The following is a 15,965-nucleotide window of genomic DNA, read 5'->3' on the forward strand; positions in this document are numbered from 1 at the left end:
TAGTGATATGGTTTAGCGCTCGATAATCCACACACATGTGGTATGTATCATCTTTCTTTTGCACTAAAAGGACTGGAGAACAAAAGGGAGAGGAGCTAGGCCTCACCATCCCTTTGTCTACCAATTCTTGTACTTGACTCATGATCTCCTCTTATTGAGCTTGGGAAACTGGATAAGGAGGCTTGTTAGGCGGTGAGCTTCCTAGCAGGATCTCAATTCAATGGTCATCATCCCCTCGTTTTGGAGGTAATTCCATAGGAATATCATCGATAAAAACCTCTTGGAATCCATTTAGGAAATTAGACAAGTATAACTCTTCTTGATTCCTACCATCTTCATTTAATAAAAAATTAGGACCTTTTATGGATTGTTTGTCAAAAATTATGTACGCAGAAACTAAGCTTTTCATTGGTTTGTCAAGAGCAGGAGAATTTACAAGAGTTATGGTGCGACTAGGCTCATTAGCATCTATGTACATGTTTTTTTCCCTATACTTGAAATACAACCTTCTTTCAGGGAACTTTACATTAACAGCCATACGGTCAAACCATGGTGTCCCTAGAATGACATCTGCATGCTTGAGGGGAGAGATGAAGAAATCTTCTTTGTCAACATAGAATTGGACATGAAACCTCAATTTCCCAATCAAGGGAGTAACTATGGCTTCTTGACCCTTGAAGGCTCCATAGGCTACAACTACATCTCCCATCTCATGAGCTTGAATGCCTAACTTGGTGGCCAAGTCCGTGGATATGAAATTGTGAGTAGAACTAGGGTCAAATAGGATGAAGGAATCATGCTCCCTTACCTTTCCCCAATCATAGGAGAGAGGTGATCCTTTGCAATGAACATCCTCTTTTGGAGCTTCGATCGTGGAAGCTCCAGGAGTCTCATTGCAGGCATTTCTTTTGGGGCAAGAATGATATCCATGTCCTTGCTCCCCACACTTAAAGCATTTGTGGTCCTTACAAAAAGCTTCTAGCTCTTCAAGAGAGAGTTTATTTTTACCTTTGTAGACTCCCTTCTCCTTGGACCGATTGTTGTTATTGTTGTTGTTGAAATTGTCTTGGGAAGAGTTTAGGCATTGTTCTTCCCCTTTGCATCATTTTGATCTTTGTTTTCCATGGGCTTGCATTCCTTTTAGCCTCTTGTTGGAAATTGATGCACGAAGCAACCATAGAGTGGTGGATTACTTCAGTGATAGAACCAGGCTGTTGGAAATTGACATACTCGGCCATCTATTCAGGTAATCCTGCATAGAATTGTTGCTTTTGCTCGACAAAGTCTATCTTTTGAAAGACAATAGCCTTGAGATGTAAATACCAAAATTTGTCCACATATTTGTGGGTAGAATCGTTGGAGAGCAGCTTCAAAATCCACCATTGTCCTTTGCATCGCTTGCAAGGAATCGCTTCATGATGGAAACTCATAGAGTTTTCCATGTCTTGGGGCTTTGCCATTGCCATGAAGGCTAGCCCACCATTGACGAGCAGATTTTTTGAAGTGCATAGCTACATGATGTAGCTTGGAGGACTTTATGAAGCCCTCGTATCCAAAGGCCGCATCAAATTTCTCGATGAATGCCAATACTTTGTCAGTGGTACCAAAGGTGCCATCATAGGTAAGAAAAGAGATACTCTTTCCTCCCTCTTTGAACTTCTTAAGCTTTTGGGACCTTCTCCACGCAGGGTAGGATTTGCGATGTTCTCTCCTCTTGTGTTCTCTAGGAGAATAGCTGTTGTTTTTATCGAAAGAGGAGGAAGGTGAAGAAGAAGGAGAAGAGGGTGTCCTATTTCTTGCCTTTTTCTTCCTTTGTTTCCTCTCTTCTCTTTCGGAGTGACGAGGAGAAAGACCATGGGTTGACCGTCTCCACTTGGGAGGAGTTGACGATCGTCTAGACCCCCGTCTTTGTGGAGCCACATCTTCAGAGGAACTTAGTGATTCACTTCTTTCTCGTTCTTTGGATTCCTCCTCTCTTGTGGGAGAGAGTCTTCTTCTAGGAGTCTCATCTCAAGAGGCCTCCTAAGCTCTCTCTCCTCTTGGAGAGGAAGGGAAATCCCATAAGCACGAAGTTGTTGAGTAACTTCTGCTTGCAAAGCAGGGTTTCCCATAGCATGTTGCAACCTAGTAACAAGATAATTAACAAACATGGGGGCATCATCTTTAGCACCTTTATGTGCAAAATCAAAGTTGTCAATATTCATTATACTCTCTTGGTTATTGTCAGCCATGCTAATTAAACTTATGTATAAATTACTTTCTGCTTTGGTACCCTCAAAACCCTTAGTCACTACTATTATTTACCTTTAAAAATTAGTTCTCAAGCATCCACACCCGTGGTTTAGAGACTATTGATTGCAAAGACTAGTGGAGGGTATAACATTGCTCGATTGATTATGGTTCTTATTGAGCTTGCTAGTAGCTCAATAATGGTTAATCCAAAGGAAAGCCCCAAGAGACTCCATTATTAAGACTATAGTTCCCAACGGTGTACCTCAAACTAAGTTCTTTTAGACCAAGATAATAGATCCATGTCCCACTTACCCTATTGCAATGAATAGGTCCAACCTTTCATAGACAACTTAAGGACCTCTCTTCTTAATGAAGGAAAGAGAATCTAATAGCTCTGATATCAATGTAATGGAAATGGCCTGTCAAAACATTGAGAATAGCAGAATTAAGAGATTATAGTTAGCATTTTTAAGAGACTACTTTGAGAACATAGAGAGTGAACGTAATTAGTTGTAGCAACATAACCATTATACTTAATTAGCTTGGCATGAACAATACTTTTGCAAGAGAGAGAGTTAGAGAACTTGACAATAGTTGAGGACCAGATTTATGTGGAGCCGGTCTCCCCTCCAATAGGCTTTTGTATTATACATTCTCCCATAAAAAGAGAATTGATACAATACAATCTTTGAGGTCCTTGAGACCTAGGTGATGCAATGAATATGCAAAGCTTCATGCATCACGAGCATAACATAAACTTTATAAAAGCATTAACCATCCCCGGCCTTAGTCCCAAGGCCTCAAACACCTTCAAATGTGGAGAGAGCTAGCGGGGAATGAGGGTAGGGAAGAGGAAGAAGAAACATTCATATGAGAAAGAAATAGTTCCTCACTTATCATCACTCTTCTGGAATAGCATAGGAATGAAGATGGAGAAGACGGAAGATTAAGCATTGAAGCATGGCTCTTGGTTGGATTTGCATTTCATAGCCAAGAGTGTTGGTGTCATAAAATCTAATATCTAATACTCCCAAATGATTTTCTCATGTTAAACTGATCATTTAATATGGGGAAGTACCAGTGCAGTAAAAGCTAGAATATTGGTTAGGCTGCCAGACCGGTCTCTGTCAGGGATCCAAAGGAGGGAAAATAGGGATCTTAAGGGGGACATTCTGCAAAAGAGCAATGTGCTTCAATGGGGCTAAAAATACCTAAGGTTCAATCCCATTAATACTTCCATTGGCTAAAGTTCCTAATTTTAATTGTATTGTCCAAAGGCCCAAGTAGGGGAAATATTGGATGGTCATGGGAAGACTAAAAAGTCTTCCCACATCCCTAGGAAGGAGGGGGCGAACCCTTATTGTAGGGGATGAGAGAGAAACAGACACACACACACACACACACACACACACACACACTCCAAAGCTCCCCCTTACACAAAGGGAATACTGGACCCCAGTTGCTCCCAGTCTCCCCTCAAATCCTATTGGATGGCCATAGAGATGGACCAATGAAAATTAGGCTAGAGTAAATTTAGTCTAATCAATTTAAAAATACTTGATAAAAGAACCAAAAGAAATTAAGCTCCCTAGAAGACTATTGGACAGTCTACCAAGGGGTCCAAAGAGCATCCATCAGCCCAATGGCTTTTCTGATTCCTAATGGCCAGAAGACTAAGAGGTCCAATGAGAGTTTAATTGAATTATTTAATTACCTAAAGCTCTCACAAAAGGGAAAGGGGGAAACTTGTCAAAAGGCTATCAATTATGCTTCTAGTTTGTGATTGGCTAAGCTTTATAGGAGCTAATGGGAGACCTGCATGAGCAAATAGCAAGAGGGGTCGACCAAGATGAGAGAGAGGGCTGCATTTTACTTTAACACAATGCTACACACACACACACACACACACACACACACAACTCATGTGTGCAAGAAGAACTCCATCTCCTTCACCAAGCATTGAGAAGTAGAGGCCTACACTAACAATTCTTGGCTATGGAATGCAAATTCAACCAAGAGCCAAGATTCAATGGCATGCTCATCTCCTCTACCATCCTAATTACTAAGCTAAGCTATGCTATTAGAGTGATTATGTGAGGAGAATACTTCTTTCTGTAAGATACATCTTGTTTCTCTCAATCTATCCTCATTCCTTGCTAGCTCTCACCATTTTTGAAGGTGTATGAGGTCTTGGGACTGAGGCTAGGGACACTAGGTGTGTTTTTTTCAAGCATAATTTGGTGCATGAAGCTTCCATCTTCATTGTGCCAACTATTTTTGTCAAGGAACACAAAGATTGTTTTGTACAAAAGTCTCCTTTGATGGGAGAAGCTATAATACAAAGCCTTTATGGAGGGGGGACACTCATGTAAATCCGGTCCTCAATTGTTGTCAATTGTTCTATTTCTCTCTCTTTCAAGTATGGTCGATGCCAAATTAGCTAGGTGTAAATTTCTATGTTACGCGCAAGTTACTAGTGCATTAAATGTTACATTGGTATCAGAGCTATTGGTTTCTCTTTTCTTGCTCAAGAATAGAGGTCTTCAAGCTTGCTACAAATGGTTGGTGTTATTAATTGCAAAAGAGTAAGTAGAATAGGGAATTTTTCATCCTTGAAGCACGCCTTCTTTGTGCAGTTAACGGGGATACCGTCGAGAGCTGGTCTTAATAATGGAGTCTTATGGGGCTTGCCTATGGATTAACCATTATTGAGCTATTAGAAGCTTGACAGGAACTGATGTTGTATTGGCTCTGTTGAACCCTCTCTTCTATTCCTTGCAATTAATAATATTTGAGCCACGGGTATAGATGCTTGAGTGCTTATCTTTGAAGGTAAAGAGGAGTAGCAAAAACTAAGGCTTGAAGTGCCAAAGTACAAGTAAAGATTTACACCTAAAATTGGCTAGTATGACTGACAAGGGAAAAGAGATTGAAATGAATGTTCATAGCTTTGATTTTGCTAATGAAAGAGCAACTAATGATGCCCCTTATGCTTGCAAATTATCTTGTTTCTACGCTTCAATAAGCCCTGGGCAATCCATCCCTCCAAGGTGAAGTGCTACAACAATTGCGCACCCATGGTATTCTCCAAACTCCCCACCAAGAAGAGAGAGTACCTAGGAAGCCTCCTTGTGAGACTTCCAAAAGAGGACTCTCTCCGATAAGGGAAGAAGAGGAGGATCTGTACAAAGGGCTCAAAAATTTACTACGACGCATCTCCCTCTCAAAGGAGAACCCAAGTTTCAACGGTAGAGCCCCCACCGAAAGAATGAGAAAGAAGTGAGTCTCCTGCCACCTCGACGGAGATGGCTCCACAAAGATGGCGGGCAAAACGCTCTCCAACACCCCCCAAATGGAGAAGACCATCGCATACATCTCTACACCATAATTCAAACAGGGAAGAGAGAAAACAAGAGAAGAAAAAGGTGAGAAAGAGGTCACCCTCTTCTCCATCTTCCTCATCCTCTTCCTCTTCTGAAGAAAGTGATGGTGCAGACAAGGAGGAACAAGGGAAGAAAAAGGCATGAAAGAGGTCACCCTAGTCTCCATCCTCCTCATACTCTTCCTCTTCTGAAGAAAGTGATGGTGCAGCTCTTGAACCACCTAAAAGAAGAGGCCATAGGAAATCCTATGCTGCTTGGAAGAGGTCGTCCAAGCTCAAAAAGTTCAAAGGGGAGGAAATAACATCTCTTTTCTTACCTACGATGGCACTTTTGGTGCTACGGACAAAGTCTTGGCCTTTATCCAACAATTCAATGCGGCGTTTGGAGATGAGGGCTTCATAGAGTCCTCTAAGCTACGTCATGTAGCCATGCATTTTCAAAAGTTCACCAGGCAATGGTGGTCTAGCCTACGAGCAAACGGTGAAGCTCCACGAACATGGAAAGCTTTAAGACCTTCGATCATGAAGTAGTTTTTGGCTACCGATGCCAAAGACAAAGTACTCGCCGAATGGTGAAGCTTGAAGCTCTATCCCTACAAATCTATTTACAAATATGTAGACAAGTTTTGGGATTTACATATCAAAGACATTGTCTTCAAAAAGATGGATTTTGGAGAGCAAAAACAACAATTTTGTGCGGGTTTAACTGAGGATATGGCGGAGTATGTTAACTTCCAAAGGCCACGCACCATATATGCGGTCATACACCATACCATGGTGGCTTCAAGAATCAATTTCTAACAAGGGGCTAAGAGAAATCTTAAGCCCACGGAAAACAAGGACTGTAACGAGCCTCAGGGGAAGGACAATGTTCAAAAGTTTCCCAAAGGCAACATCAACGACAACAAAGCTAAGGAGAAGGGAGTTTAAAAAGGAAAAAATAAACTCTCTCCTGAAGAGCTAGAGCGTTATCAAAAAGATAACCGTTGTTTCAAGTGCGGGGAGCAGGGGCATGCCTATCGTGCTTGTCCCCACAAGAATACACGTAATGAGCCTCCTAGAGCTACCATGGTCGAAATTCAAGAAAAGGATGCTCATCACAAAGGATCTCCTCTATGCCATGCTTGAGGAAAGGTAAGAGAACATGATGCCTTTATTCTCTTTGACCCTAGTTCTACTAACAATTTCATATCCACAGAGTTGGTCACCAAGCTAGGCATCCAAGCCTATGAGATGGGAGATGTCCTACCTGCCGATGGTGCTTCGAGGGGCAAGAAGCCTCGGTCACTCCATTAATCGGGAAATTGAGGCTCCATGTCCAAAGCTATGTGGACGAGAAGGATTTCTTCATCTCTCCTCTCAAGCATGAGGATGTAATCCTAGGGGCACCATGGTTTGATTGCATGGTTGCCAATGTTAAATCCCTAAAAGGAAAATCTACTTTAGGTTCAGAGAAAAAAATATTTATATATATTCTAAGGAGTTGGGTAGTACCATATCCCTTGTACATAAGCAAGCTTTCAATAAGTCAATAAAGAGCTCTATTTCCGTGTACATGATTTTTGTTAAAGATTCTCAAAATGAACCTATGCTTTAGCAAAAGAAAATATAAATAATCAAAAGGAATTAGAATTATCCAACTTCCTCAAGGGGTTCCACGATGTTTTTATTGATGACGTCCCTTATGAACTACCTCCCAAACGAGGCAATGACGACCATGCAATTGAACTTCTTCCAGGAAGTTCACCGCCTAATAAACCTCCTTATAGAGTTTATCAAGCTCAACAAGAGGAGATTATGCGACACATGCATGAGTTAGTTGAGAAAGGCATGGTTAGGCCTAGCTCATCTCCATTTTGTTCACCAATGTTATTAATGCAAAAGAAAGACGACACATATCATATGTGTGTCGACTAGAGAGCACTAAATAGGATCACTATCAAGAATACGTTTCCCGTTCCATGGGTAGAAGACCTATTTGATAAGCTACAAGGGTCGACCTCCTTCACTAGAATTGATCTAAAAAGTGGCTACCATCAAATAAGGATAGTTGATCAAGACATTGTGAAGACTGCATTTCGTACTACATTTGGTCTCTACGAGTACATTGTCATGCCTTTTGGCTTGACCAATGCACCAGCCACATTTAACCGCTTGATGGAGAAGCTATTCAGGCCTCACCAAACCTTTAATGGAGTGTTCTTTGATGATATAATCATCTACTCCTAATTCATCAGACGAACACAAACAACACCTCCGGGTAATATTTCAAGTTTTACGAGAGAATAAACTTTATATTAATTGGAAGAAAAGTGATTTTTTCTTACAAGAGATTCAATATTTAGGTCACATTATCTCTCAAGATGGCATCCAAATGGATCCATCAAAGCTAGAGGTAATAAAAGGATGGCCTAATCCAAGGAATCTGCATGAACTAAGAATCTTTATAGGTATGTGTGCATACTATAGATGCTTCATAGAAACATTCTCACAAATTGTGGGACCATTATATGACCTAACAAAGAAAAACTTTAGGTATATATGGTCCATCAAGGAGAACAATGCTTTCAAAAAGCTTAAAGAGAAGCTTATCTCTCAACCTGTGCTTACACTGCCGGATCTCTCAAAGCCATTTGAGGTCCAATGCGATGCTTGTGGTGATTGCCTTGGAGCTATTTTGCTCCAAGAAGGACACACAATAGCCTACGAAAGTCGAAGGCTCGACCCTGTTGAGAAAGCTCTAGGCATATATGAGAAGGAACTCTTAGTAGTTCTACATGCTCTAGACTCGTGGAAGCACTATTTATTGGGGATTCCTTTCATTCTGCAATCGGATCACCAAAGCCTTAAGGACTTCATGACGTAGACCAAGCGCTCCAACAAACAAATGAGGTGGGCAAATTTTCTTTCGTAGTTTCATTTTCATATTGCTCACATTGCTGACAAGCATAATCAAGTAGCTGTCGATGCACTCTCAAGACGACCGAGAGTGAATGCAGTATCCATAGAAACTCACAATGATATATCTTCTATGATAGATGAGTACGCTATCAATCTCAATTTTAGAGATGTGATTTCAGTCTTTGCACTAGGGAAGAAGGAAGAACCATTTACCCTACTGGATGGTTATCTTCTCTATGACAATAGACAATGCGTTACTAACTCACTACGTGAGAAAGTAATGTATGAATCTCATGCTTCTCCTTATGTGGGGCATAGAGGGATTCAGTCTACCCTAAAAGGGATAGAAACATATTTCTATTGGCCTGCCATGAAAGCAAACATACAAGAGTATGTTTCAAAATGTGTGGTATGCCAAAAGACAAAGTTTGATAGAGGGAAGTAACCTGGATTGCTTCAACCTTTTCGAATCCCTAATTCACCATGCAAGAGCGTATCCATGGATTTTATCTTTGGATTGCCCAAGTCTATCCATGGGAATACAGAAATATGGACAATAGTAGACAAGTTTAGCAAACAAGCACATTTCATACCTGTCAAAAAGACTATCAAAGCCCATCAAAAGGCAACCCTCTTTATATCATAAAACTTCAAATACCATGGCTTGCCAATGTCTATAGTGTCAGATAGAAATCCTACAATGATCAATATTTTTTGGAAGGGTCTCTTTGAGAATTTAGGTACAAGGCTAAACTTCTCTTTGACCTATCATCCCCAAATAACAGATGGCCAAAATGAAATAGCTAACCTAACAATTCTCGATCTACTAAAAGCTTATGTTACAAAAGTAGATCAAAAGTCCCAATGGGAGAAGTCTTACACTTAGTGGAGTATGCTTACAATAACATTGTACATACTTCCATGGGAAAAGAACCTTTTGAGGTGATAGAGGGAAGATCAAAAAGTCCCTTGCTACTTAAGGTACATGGGAAGATCTTCTCTACATATGAATATAGCCGAGACCTGCAAGAATATTTTCAAAAGATTAAGGATGCTATATCTATCTCCCAGTAAAGGCAAAAGGCCTCTGCTGATAAGCACAAAAGAGCCCTAGCCTTTAAACAAAATGATTGGGTCTTGCTTAAGTTTCCCAAGGCTCGATTAAGGCACACAATGGGCAAGAATCCTATGGGACACCAAAAGTACTATGCTAAGTTAGCAAAATGGTACTATGCCCCCTTTCAGATTCTTAGGCCAATCAATGAGATGGCCTATCAACTCAAGTTTCCTAGCCATTGGCTCACACACAATGCTTTCTACGTGAGCCTATTAAAGCCTTACAAAGGAGAGCCACCTCAAGAAGCAATTATTGAAGAGCCACCAGAGATTGAGGACCAAGAAGAGGTGCTGCAACCCAAGTCCATTCTTCGACACGAAGACAAGGTATTACGAGGTAGTAAGACTATCCGACGATATTTTATCAAGTTTAAAAATTATCCTTTTGAAGATGCTAGATGGATGCTAGGCATACAATTAAAGGATATCCTAAACCTTGTCAATGCTTACAATGATTCCCTACAGTAAAAAAATGTAAATATGTTTAAAATGAACAAAGTTTTTGTCTTATAAGACATGTTTTTTCTTTATTGTGCACAAACGTCAATGAGTATGCATGCTAGGGATCATGTTTGTGGAGACGATGTCTCCCTAACACCAAGTAGAGCTTGTCACTCTATTATGGAAGATTGATATAGACTAATGTGCAGACATGCTTGAGGTAGCTAACGCTCCCAAGCACCAAATGGACTAGTCATCCATTCTGGAACGGTGTCGTAGGGTAAAATAGGGATCCTCTACCTGCTAGCAAACGGACTAATGACTAGACTTTATCTTCTCTACCCCATAGTCGAGGACAAATATGATTTCAAGAGAGAGGTAATGTCATAAAAGCTAATATCTAATACTCCCAAATGATTTTCTCATGTTAAACTCATCATTTAATATGGGGAAGTACCAGGGGAGTAAAAGCTAGAATATTGGTTAGGCTACGAGACCGGTCTCTGTCAGGGATCCAAAGGGGGACAGTCTGCAAAAGAGCAATGTGCTTCAATGGGGCTTGGGGCTTAAAAGACCTAAGGTTCAACCCCATTAAGACTTCCATTGGCTAAAGTTCCTAATTTTAATTGTATTATTCAAAGGCCAAAGTAGGGGAAATATTGGATGGTCATGGGAAGACTAAAAAGTCTTCCCACATCCCTAGGAAGGAGAGGGTGAGCCCTTATTGTAGGGGATGAGAGAGAAACACACATGCATACACACACTACAAATCTCCCCCTTTACACAAAGGAAATATTGGACACATGTCAGGCTCCTAGCTCAGTTGCTCCCAATTTCCCCTCAAATCTTATTGGATGGCCATAGAGGTGGACCAATGAGAATTAGGCTAGAGTAAATTTAGTTTAATTAATTTAAAAATTCTTGATAAAAGAACCAATAGAAATTAAGATCCCTAGAAGATTATTGGACAGTCTACCAAGGGGTCCAATGAGCATCCATTAGCCCAATGGCTTGCCTGATTCCTATTGGCTAGAAGACTAAGAGGTCCAATGAGAGTTTAATTGAATTATTTAATTACCTAAAGCTCTCACAAAAGGGGAAAGGGGAAAACTTGTCAAAAGGCTATCAATTATGCTTCTAATTTGTGATTGGCTAAGCTTTACAGGAGCCAATGGAGACGTGCATGAGAAAATAGCAAGAGGGGTCGACCAAGATGAGAGAGAGGGCTGCATTTTACTCTAACACAATGCTACACACACACACAACTCATGTGTGCAAGAAGAACTCCATGTCCTTTTCCAAGCATTGAGAAGTAGAGGCCTACACCAACAACTCTTGGCTATGGAATGCAAATGCAACCAAGAGCCGAGCTTCAATGTCATGCTCATCTCCTCTACCATGCTAACTACTAAGCTAAGCTATGCTATTAGAGTGATTATGTGAGGAGAATACTTCTTTCTCATAAGATACATCTTCTTCCTCTCAATCTATCCTCATTCACTGCTAGCTCCCACCATTTTTGAAGGTGTGTGAGGTCTTGGGATTGAGGCTAGGGACACTAGGTGTGTTTTTTTCAAGCATAATTTGGTGCATGAAGCTTCCATCTTCATTGTACCAACTAGTTTTGTCAAGGAACACAAAGCTGTATTATACAAAAGTCCTTTGATGGGAGAAGCTATAATACAAAGCCTTTATGGAGAGGGGACGCTCCATGTAAATCCGGTCCTCAATTGTTGTCAATTGTTCTATTTCTCTCTTTTTTCAAGTATTCTTGATGCCAAATTAGCTAGGTGTAAATTGCTATGTTTCTTTCTCAAATTAAGTACTCTCTCTATGCTCATTAGGAACTTGTTGTTAATGAAATGCTCACTATGTTATCAATTTCCGCTACACACAAGTTACTAGTGCATTAAATGTTGCAGTTGGTGTAGGCTCTCAACTTCTCAACAAGCTTGGAGAAGTAGATGGATCTCTTTTACTTGGCACTTCACACGATGAGAGAGAGAGAGAGAGAGAGAGAGAGAGAGAGAGAGAGAGAGAGAGAGAGAGAGAGAGAGAGAGAGAGAGAGAGGTATTTAATTTTATGACACACGATGATGTTATCTGGCATGAAATAATGTAGATACAAAAGCTATTACATAGATGCCTACATTGAGGAAGGTCTAATTGGCATTAGCAAGGGCTATTTATCTAGAAATAGATGATATTGGTACCATAATGTCAATTATTTAGATGAGTGGATATTAGTGTAATCCTTGGTGACTACTGCCATTAGGTATGGCTGGAAATATGGCTGCAAGAATGCATGCAAAGATGGAGAAGCTCAAGAGCACACAACACATGAAGAGGTGTTACTGAGTGTGCTAATACAAAGACAAGGCTTGCCCTAGAGTGGTGGGAATATTACAAGGAGAGAGAAAAACAATTCCTAACTAGGGAAAGGGTGCCATAATCACTACCATAATAGGATAAAAGATCCCCTAAGGAGTGATGTGATGATTGTGAGGTCACACTCATGTATAGTGAAGTCTTACAACCTACATCTACCTTCCAATGCATAGAATCTAGGCTATTCATGAATATGCTCACCTGCAAGACTACATAACAAACTCATCTGCAAGACTACATACCAAACATTAGGCTTTGTAATGCATATATAAATGAGACAACCAATAGCATGTTGATAAAGAGAGTCTACAAATTAGTCTTGAGCATCATGAAGAATAAGCTTCAAACCTGTCTTCATAGGAGTAGCAATAGGACTACATATTTTTACGGTTGAATCTATGCAATAGTTTCTTAGTTTACTTTGCTTGACATAAAGCAATACCTTCACCAACCTGATTAAATTGTATGCCCGAATCTAACATCTAAAAAAGAAGTATTCAATTCAGCCTTACAATCAACAATATGTCTGTCTTTGAGAGTAGCCCGCATAGAACCATCCTATGGAAACTTAAAATGTTGCTTCTTGCCGAACATACAATTTTACATACATGTTTCAATTGTGCCTCAAGAATGGGCCATGAGAAGTCTACAAATGCACCAAACTTGCAAAATTCAGATGAACAAAACATGCATGCCAAAGTTTTGCATTTAAAATAAACTTTGAATAAAAAACTAGACATGTCAAATGTTCCACACATCTTTTGTAAGCAATGAGTTTATACAGTCCACAAAGCAACGTGCTAAATGTGATGATAGTATCATGAAAAGTTAGATCATGCACTACACATATGTCATCCATAAACTTGACTACAAAGCACCCAAAAGTGTGAAACTGCTACCACCTATAACAGTAATAAGTACAATGCACCCAGCTTGCTTAATTGGACAAGCAACATTGTTGGCACACATGACAATATTCCTATTAGGGGCAGTCTCAAGAAAAGTGAATAAATTACAGTGAGATTCAATGTGCTTAGTTGCATCACTGTCAAACCACCTCACATGATCCACAGATTCTACAATACATGCAACATAGACACTTGGGTCATATTAAAAGTGTGCACTAAAATCCCATTCTGCATCTAGTACAATGTTTGCTAAATCTGCTTTGGAAGAAGCATCTGTAAGGGCTACATTTTCCACTTTCTTTCGAGCCTCTCTTAAGCTTGGAACATTACTTGATGAGTTAATCATATTCCCTGTAGTAATGAAAATTCAACTTCTTCTTGCCTTTATCACTAGACTTCTGAGGTTTATTATTATTGAAGTAGTAGTAGCTGAAGTGGAGGTAGGCCTGCTACCTATAGAAGCATAGTTGTTGTGAAAAATAAAAACGCAATGTCGCAAAACTTGCACAAAAAGACAAAAATCTATGCATAGTATTGCCAATAGTAAAAATGGAGGTTGAAATGAGCACGTATTAAAAATTTGAAGATTCCAAGGTCAAAGATAATTCCCTAAGGTTATGTTGAAGCCTGCTTTGACACTAATCGTTGGGAATATAATTGCAAAAATACATGCAAATATAGATAAGGTAAAAGAGAAGCTTAAGGGCACACAAGATAGGAAAGTCATATTATAAAGTGTGCCAATACAAAGATAAGGCTTGCCCTAGAATGATGGGCATACATGCAAGCTGGGGGAAGCAAACCTCCTAACAAGGTTGGGAGGTCACCCATCCCTACATTGCACTTGCACCTACAAGATTAGCTGCATGATTTACACAAATTGTTTAGCCATCCAAAGACTAATTAAGGTGTTAGGGAACTCGTGTCTAGCCAATATATACAAGCCTCATATTCAAGGATCACTTATAGATCAAAAGTTGGTCTTACCTTGAGAACCGCCCCTTAAGCCAAACTTGGGACTTCTTCTTCTTGTTCTTCTTGTGTCCTTTTATAGAGGTCTTATGGTCTTTGCAAAGAGTGTAGGATTAGCCTCCCTTGGTGCCAACTTGGTCCACTTTTTCGACCGAGGGATTGAAGTGGTTCTTCATGGGCTCAAAGGTTCATATTGGTAGTTTTTAAGGATGAACTTGTCCATCTTTTCTTGGCTCAAAGCTTCAACTTGCCCTTTTTTATACATACAAAAGCAACAATAATGTTTTTTTTGGTATCATTAAATTATTGTGTTAGTGTCTCCAAGAAAATGCACATAACAATCCAATAGGTTTATTTGTTTCTAAATTGATTTTACACATTGATGTTGCACATGATTTAGACAAATATTATCATTAATGATACTCCCAAAATGATAATCAATAACCCAAATGAAACATCTATATGTCCTCAACCATTTAAAGGGAGCCCTAAAGACAACTTCTAAGAAGCAAGATTAACATCATACTATATCTTGGCACAAATACTAGATACATACACATGGAATTTGATAACTACCCAACAAAGTGTCAGAAGATACAATCATACTGGATTCTGATTCTTTGAATCAACACAGACAACAATACACTTTCTCCCTTATGCTTGAATGGTAAGAACACTCTCATGAACCCACAGAATACTCAGAATACACAAAGATGGTGGCAATCGATATTCGTATTACAGTTTTAGGAATTCAGTTACATCAGTTACGTACGATTCAGGAGGAGTACTCCTTATATGAATTTCTGAATATCAGGATGCCTTCTCACATCTCCAATTATCCTAAGGTTTACTACGGCTTACAATATAATCCTCTACACATGGCACAACCCGGTGGTTGATTTTTCCAAAATCTGACTTGATACCCACAATCCCTAATCAAAACCTGCACAAAATATGTCAATTGCCTTTTTTCAAAATGTTTTTTGGTTTTAAAAAAAGAAAGAAGAAAAGAAAAGTCAAACCTTTCTTGTATCCACTAAAGTGCCTGTAAGCCATGCATTTTCACTATTGAATGTACATGACTATACATTTTGAGTTCCACTGTTCTTGATCACAAATCTTGTGATGTGAAGTGCAAAGCTCGTTCTTGATCACAAATCTTGTGATGTGAAGTGCAAAGCTCTTTCTTGTTTTGTGTGTTTTCATGAGATGCTCAAAGTCTTTCACAAAGAGTATCTGCCTTGAAGATCTAGAATAGGCAAGATCTTGGGAGAGCTTCGAGAAGCACACGATTTTACAATTGTATGTGCTTCAAAGGTCATGCAAGAAATGAGGAGACATACAAGAGACACAACTTGTCTTTTGGAGAGCAAATGGAAATAACATAAACTCATATGCTATGGAGTTTTACAGAAAACCCTAGCATGCAACAACCTCTCCAAAAAAGATTTGATTCTCCTTCAAAACAAAATATGCACCATGTGATGTGGAAGGGCTTGCATGCAACAAGTTCTCCACAATTTAATCTTCTTTCTCTTACACTCTAACCAAGGACAAGTTGAAGTTGAAAGCCTTGCATGCAACCTCTCCCCATGCTTTGAGCTACAGTTAAAAGCTAGAGTGGA

The sequence above is a fragment of the Adiantum capillus-veneris genome, chromosome 2 (genome assembly GCF_014529385.1).
Source record: "Adiantum capillus-veneris isolate H3 chromosome 2, ASM1452938v2, whole genome shotgun sequence".
Lineage (NCBI taxonomy): Eukaryota > Viridiplantae > Streptophyta > Polypodiopsida > Polypodiales > Pteridaceae > Adiantum > Adiantum capillus-veneris.